Raw genomic sequence first — 5,969 nt, 5'->3', positions numbered from 1 at the left:
AAAAAACAGCCGGGCGAGGTGGCGGGCGCCTGTAGTCCCAGCTACTCGGGAGGCTGAGGCAGGAGAATGGCGTAAACCCAGGAGGCGGAGCTTGCAGTGAGCTGAGATCTGGTCACTGCACTCCAGCCTGGGCGACAGAGGGAGACTCCGTCTCAAAATAATAATAATAATAATAATAATAATGACGCCTAATTCATAGGATGGTGGTGAGGACTAACTGAGATGCTCATTAAACATAGTTGCTATTTTCTAATGCCTGGCCCCACTCCTTCCCTGTGAGGGAGAAGAAGGACGCCTGAGAGTGGTTATTTATGAATGAATGAGTGAATGGAAGAATGAGTGATCTGAAACTATATAGTTAGCTTAAAAACCTCTCCCTCATCCTGAAGGTAAAGCAGGAACAATTGGTCCACCCCCACCCCAGGTTTCCATTTCAGGACTCCCTTCCCTTTTAGAGCTACCTGCATGCTTCCTTTATCTATTTTCTCTGATTTAACTGATGAATTGGGAGGGGCTGGGTATAGGACTTACTGAGAGGCAACATAATATTCACACAGGCACTGCAGCTAGATTACTGTTTGAATCCTCATTTTTTTTGTTTTTTGGCATCACCTTGGGCAAGTTAATTTCCCTGGGCCTCAGTTTCTTCACTTGTAAAGAGAGATGACATGCATCTGCCTGGAAGGGTTCTTATGAAGACCACATAGTTCGCTCACGGAGAGTATGGAAGGACCGTGGCTGACACTGCTTTGCCCTTTGCAGAGTTTTCCAAAACTGCACGTAGGACTCATTTCTTTATTAGGGTGGGCTGAGGGTCTTCACATTGTTTGAGTCACGTGGATTCCAGGAAGCTAATTCATTTTCTTGTCCAAGCATTCCCTTGGCAAGTTCTTCAATCCTTGTGTTCTTTGGTTTCCTCATTTCTAAAATAGAAACAAGAATAGCACATACCCCATAGCGGTACTGTGAAGATTACAAGAGTGGACATGTGAAGTGCCCAGGATAGTACCGCACATAGTCAGCACTCAGTCCATGTTAGCTATTTTTATCGCAATTACTGTTGCCCTGTCTGAGCATCTACATTTAATAGAATGATGGATATGGTTAGATTTACATTTTCCACCTTATTATCATTTTGTACATGCCTCCTGTCTTTGTTCCTCTGTTCTTCTTACTGCCTTTCATTGTTTTAGTGATATTATGGTACAATAAGAAATATATATTTGGTCTCTGGCCCCAGTTTCTGAGACAATTTCTAAAACTCTTATAGACAGGGGTGCTAGGAGTCTCTTTTGTTCTAATATTTGGTCTTTGGCCCTGGTGTCTAACACAGAGCTCCCAAATCCCTTGGAATTTCCTGGGCAATAGAAGCTTCTTTTGTTCTAATGAGGCAGCTCCTGGTGGGCTCCTGGATAACGTCAGGATGGGGAATCAGCCATGGGATTAAAGGGATGGGACTTTCAGCTCTACCCTTTGACCTCTGGAGAGGCTCTTGAGAGGCTCTGGAGAGGGGCTGATGGTTGAATAGATCATCAGTGGCCACTGATGTAATTAGTCATGTCTATGTAATGAAGCCTCCATAAAAAACCCAAGAGGACAGTGTTGAGAGAGCTTCTAGATTGGTGAACACTTGCAGGTGGCTGGAAGACGGCACACCTGGATAGGACACGGAGGCTCTTTGCACCTTCCCCTCTACCTGGCTCTCATCTTTTCATTTGTCTATCTTTATCTTTTTCATTATCCTTGATAATAAACAGATAAATATAAGTGTTTCCCTAAGTTCTATGAGCCACCCTAGCAAATGAATCAAGCCCAAGGAGGGGTTTGTGGAAACTCCAATTTATAACTGGCTGGTCAGCGATAAAGGTGACAACTTACTACTTTGCAATTGGTGTCTGATATGGGGGGCAGTCTTGTGGGACTGAGCCCTTAACTTGTGGGATCTAAGAGAAAACCTTTAACCTTTTCCCCCCAAATTGTTAAATAAATATTTTTAGGGTGTCATTTTAATTCCTCTTTTTTTTTTTTGTGACATGGAGTTTTGTTCTGTCACCCAGACTGGAGTGCAGTGGCACCATCTTGGCTCACTGCAACCTCTGCCTCCTGGGTTCAAGCGATTCTCCTGCCTCAGCCTCCTGAGTAGCTGAGATTACAGGCGAGTGTCACCACACCTGGCTAATTTTTATATTTTTAGTAGAGACAGTGTTTCACCATGTTGGAAAGGCTGGTCTTGAACTCCTGACCTCAAGTGATCCACCCACCTCGGCCTCCCAAAGTGCTCGGATTACAGGTGTGAGCCACTGTGCCCAGACAATTTAATTATTTTTTGAATTCTTTTCTTAGTGATTGCTCAGTATGCATCTTAATCTATCACAGTATATTTCAAATTAATAGTAATTTAAATCTGATGACATAAAAATCTTTGCTCCAACATAGCTCCATTCTCTTACCATATATATCTATATATGCTATAAACTATATTTATTGCCTTAAACTACTTTCTATCTTTTAAAAAAAAATTGACAAGAAATCAGAAAAAATTTATTTTTTAGAAATACGAATCTGCATATTTGCCATTTCCAGTGTGCCTCATTTCTTCCTGTGGATTTGAGTTACTATCTGGGGTCATTTTCTTTTAGCCTGAAGGGATTCATTTAGCATTTTTGTAAGGCAGGTCTACTAGTAATGAATTATCTTGATCTTTGTTTGTCTGGTAATACATTAATTCTACCTTCATTTTTGAAGAGCAGTTTGTAGTTTTCCTGAATGTGGAATTCCTGGTTGATGGTCATTGATGTTTTTGTTTCTTTCAGCACTTTTGTTTTGTTTTTTTGAGACAGGATGTCATTCTGTCACCCAGGCTGGAGTGCAGTGGTGCAGTCTCAGTTCACTGCAGCCTCCATGTTCCAGGCTCAAGTGATCCTTCCACCTCAGCCTCCCGAGTAGCTGGAACTACAGGCATGTCCCACCAAACCCAGCTAATTTTGTTTGTTTCTTTAATTTATTGCAGAGATGAGGTCTCATTATGTTGCCCAAGCTGATCTTGAACTCCTGGGCTCAAGCAACGCTCCCGCCTTGGCCTCCCAAGGTGCTGAGATTACAAGTGTGAGCCACCATGACCTGCCCAGCCTTTGTACATGTCATCCCATTGCCTTCAAGCCTCCATTGCTTCCAATACAGAATCAGAGCCACCCGTGTTTCGATGCTTACCTGTATCTGACAAGTTACATTTTCTTTATTGCTTTTAAGATTTTATCTTTGAACAGTGTGACTATAATGTGTTTAGGTGTAGATCTTTTTGTATATATTCTACTTGGGAGTCACTGAACCTCTTGAATGTGTAAAGTGATGTTTTTCATCAAACTTGGGAAGTTTTCAGCCATTGTTTGTTCAAATACTTTTTCTTCCCCTCTATCTCTCCCCTCCCTTGCTGAGACTCTCTTTACATATATGTTGGTAGGTCTGATGTCATCCCATAAATTTCTGAGCATTTATTTATTTTCTTTTGCCTTTTTTCCCCCTCTATTCTTCAAATTACATAATTTCTATTCATTCATCTTCAAGGGGACTGGTTTTTTTCTTCTGCCTTCTTGAATCTGAGGTTGAGCTCTTCTAGTGAATTTTCATTTCCATTATTGTACGTTTCCACTACAGAATAAAAATTGAGTTTTTAAAACTTATTTCTGTCTCTTGAGAATTCCCACTTGTTGATGCATTGTTGTCATACTTGAATTCTTTAAACATGGTTTCCATTAGATATTTAAGCATATTTATAATAGCTACATGAAGTCTTTGCTAAATCCAGCATCTGGGAAACACATAGTTTCTTTTGACCTCTGCTATTCCTGAGTAGAAGTCACATTTCCCTGTTTCTTTACATATGATCTAATTTTTATTGAAAACTGAACATTTTAGATACTCTATGGTAGCAACTCTGGATTCTTATTCTTCCCTGCTTGTTGCTGCTGCTGGATTTTGTTGTTTTTATTCATTTTTTAAATAACTCACCTGAGTTAAATATATGAGACTTGCCTCTACTTGTGTTTGGCCTCTGATGTTTCTGCTAGGTTCTTAAATTATTATTCCTGTTTTTATTTTTAACCCTGACTTTCTCAGAGTTGCCCCTATGTCCACAGCTGAGCGTGCATCCAATGACTAGGCTCAAACACCCTAATCCAGCAAGGCCTCTGTCCTCCACCAATGGATCTGTACGTGGCTGGAGAATGTATTCCATTTTCAGGCTGTTTTCAAGTCTGACTCAATTTTTTGCTGGGCCCCTTTGCATCTCCTCTGCACATGCATGCAGCCCTCACAGTCGGACAGGACGCGGGGGCTAGCTAGCCTGGGCATGCTCTGATCTCCCCTAGGCATGTTTGCAGCCTAAGCCAGGAATATGCTTGCCACAACCACAACCTCAAGCTAGTGAAGACATTGGCCCTGCACACTCATCCACCAAATCAAGTGAGCTCTGCTGTGATTGCAGCAACAAAGCTGTCAGTCCTTCTACCTGCCTTGTTCTGGTGCTGACCAAACAGGGGAAAGGTAAGGGTGGGAGCACCCCCAGGCAACAATACCACAAATCTGCACTGTACTTACTCAAATTTCAGCAATTTTTCAATATAAACATTTCTCAGATTGTTATACATCTTTGGTCAACTTGCAGAGTGTTGAAATACTTGTTTTTGTCAATTTTGTTCAACCTTATAGCTTCTTTTTGGAGTGAGGATTTACCAATACTCTCAGTCATAGCTAGGGGTCTCACCTCTCCACATACCCTGTCCATCCTTTATTTCTCTTGTCAGAACACCAAGGAGCAGACTTGTCTACATATGCCATGTGTTATTTCTGGGGATCAGCAAGGTTTTGAGAGAATACTGAGCAATCTATGGAGCTTTTGAATGTGCCCATTGGAGTGTGTCAATGTAGGAATGTCTGACTGGGGCTTGATTACATACTAGGTAAAGAGCACATTCTCCAATGTTAGATATTCTTAAGCCATTGGGGACATTTAAATGCAGACTTACCATGTTTAGATTTGCTTCTCCAAAAATACAGAATGTATGTCCTATTTGCCCATTCTCACACTGCTACAAAGAAATACCTGAGACCGGGTAATTTATAAAGAAAAGAGGTTTAATTGGCTCACAGTTCTGCAGGCCGTACAGGAAGCATGGCAACATCTGCTCGGCTTCTGGGGAGGCCTCAGGAAACTTTCAATCATGGCAGAAGGTGAAGGGGAAGCAGGCACTTCCTACTTTGCTGGAAGGAGAAGGCAGAGAGAGGTGGGGAGGTGCTACACACTTTTCAACAACCAGATCTCACAATAACTCACTTACCATCACAAGGACAGCACCAGAAGGTATGGTGCTAACCCATTCAGGAGAACTCCATCCCCATGATCCAATCACCTCCCACCAGGCCCCACCTCCAACACTAGGGATTCTAGGGATTACAATTTGACAGGAGATTTGATGAGGACACAGATCCAAACCACATCATATGCCTTAAAGAAGTAAATTTTCATAGTTTGCATTATTTGGACTATGTGCATTAAGAAGCTAGTTTTAAGTTCACATTCTTGGTGGCTTACAATTGCAGTATTTGGGGCTGGGTGCAGTGGCTCATGCCTGTAATCCCAGCACTTTGGGAGGCCGAGGCAGGTGGATCACCTGAGGTCGGGAGTTCGAGATCAGTCTGGGCAACATGGAGAAACCCCGTCTCTACTAAAAAAAAATATATGTACATACAAAATTAGCTGGGCATGGTGGCACATGCCTGTAATCCCAGCTTCTCGGGAGGCTGAGTCAGGAGAATCACTTGAACCCATGAGGCAGAGGTTGCGGTGAGCCGAGATCGCACCATTGCACTCCAGCCTGGGCAACAAGAGCAAAACTCTGTCCAAAAAAAAAAAAAAAAAAATTGCAATATTTGTGAATACCACCAAAAGAGCAGAGCTGAGACCAGAGAAA

This window comes from Theropithecus gelada, chromosome 4, assembly GCF_003255815.1.
Source record: "Theropithecus gelada isolate Dixy chromosome 4, Tgel_1.0, whole genome shotgun sequence".
In the NCBI taxonomy this organism is placed as follows: domain Eukaryota; kingdom Metazoa; phylum Chordata; class Mammalia; order Primates; family Cercopithecidae; genus Theropithecus; species Theropithecus gelada.
This window is presented reverse-complemented; position numbering follows the sequence as displayed.